The sequence below is a fragment of the Penaeus monodon genome, chromosome 31 (assembly GCF_015228065.2).
Source record: "Penaeus monodon isolate SGIC_2016 chromosome 31, NSTDA_Pmon_1, whole genome shotgun sequence".
Classification (NCBI taxonomy): Eukaryota; Metazoa; Arthropoda; class Malacostraca; order Decapoda; family Penaeidae; genus Penaeus; species Penaeus monodon.
The window spans coordinates 4,493,952-4,495,331 of record NC_051416.1 but is presented as its reverse complement, the minus strand read 5'-3'; positions in this window follow the sequence as shown (position 1 = coordinate 4,495,331).

The following is a 1,380-nucleotide window of genomic DNA, read 5'->3' as shown; positions in this document are numbered from 1 at the left end:
CTTTTTCTTTCTTTCTTTATCCGCGTTAACTCGTTCTTCTTCTTCTCGTCCTTCCGCCATCTCCCTTTCATCCGGCCATTCCTAATAATTCCCTTTCTTTTGCCTTAATGGAAAGTAACTTTATCGGAATCAAACAGAATCCATCTGTCGAATAAAAAGTACAGTTGTCTATTATACTGCACCGCCATTTAAATTCAGCGAAAAATCGACACAAAAACTGAATTTATATAAAAAAAAATGGATCTCAATCAAATAACTTTTTTTTTCCTAAGTGCGAGTTTCCAACACGCCCTGCGGATTAAGAAAGACATAGGATCAGAATAAACATTAATCTTTAGCTTACCATCAACGCCTGATATAAGCACCTGCCGTAAGCTGCTGAGGAAGAGATCAAAGAGGCTCTCAAAGCATCCGATCCGATAACATTATTCACGAAAGGCATTCAATCGCTTAACACGATCGTCTTTTGAAACTTAGGCGAGCTGGCGTCTGCAAGGTCAATATGGCGTACCGTGATTCGATTTAAATCAGCGTCTAATTTTTATGACGCAACGCCGACTAAACTTCAGTCTTTGTAAACTATATTTAGGGGAAAATATCTTCTTAATAATAAGGCTTCAGCTATGTTTTAATAATAACTAACGGGAGCTTATGCGTAGTTTTGACTATCATTATATTGTTACGTTACGCAATTCACGATTTGGAATATTATAGAATCAAGTGAAATGAAACTAAGATAATATGCTTGCCACGCACTTGACATGAAGCACAGCACTCGTGACCAGGAATTCCAATGTACTCCAGAAGGATGTTTGAGAAATAAAGACTAAAATAGACCAAAAAAGACAAAAAAGTAATGATGATAACAAATTAACACTATATATTAACACCTTCATGTAAATTGTGGAAGGTATGGCGACGAATTTGAAATGCTAATCTTAGATATTTTCCAAGGATAAACTCTCAAAATTTGACCGCGAAATAAAAACAGAACGCATGTAATTAGTGATTTTTCTTCTCTCTCCATTTACCTGAGCCTTTTCCTTAGATCGCACACCTTACTTTGAAAGTGTAGGAAATATATCACAAAACCAAGTTCAGGAATGTCAACCTTGTTAACTAATGGATAGAAGATACATAGACACAGAAACAAAACATCGACCTTCTATGAGAATAACAATGTTTAATTGGGAATTCGTGTATTTTTAAGGCGACTTCGATAATCAACAAACAGAAGAATCAGGAAAAAGACGGAAGAATCCTCACCAGGTCGGAAAATGATAATTCCTTTCCTACGAGGTCCCCCACCTGTCACTACCTCCCCTTCTGAAACCAGGTAGAAGTCCAAGCATTTAAAGCACCACACCCTCCCCTCCCCTC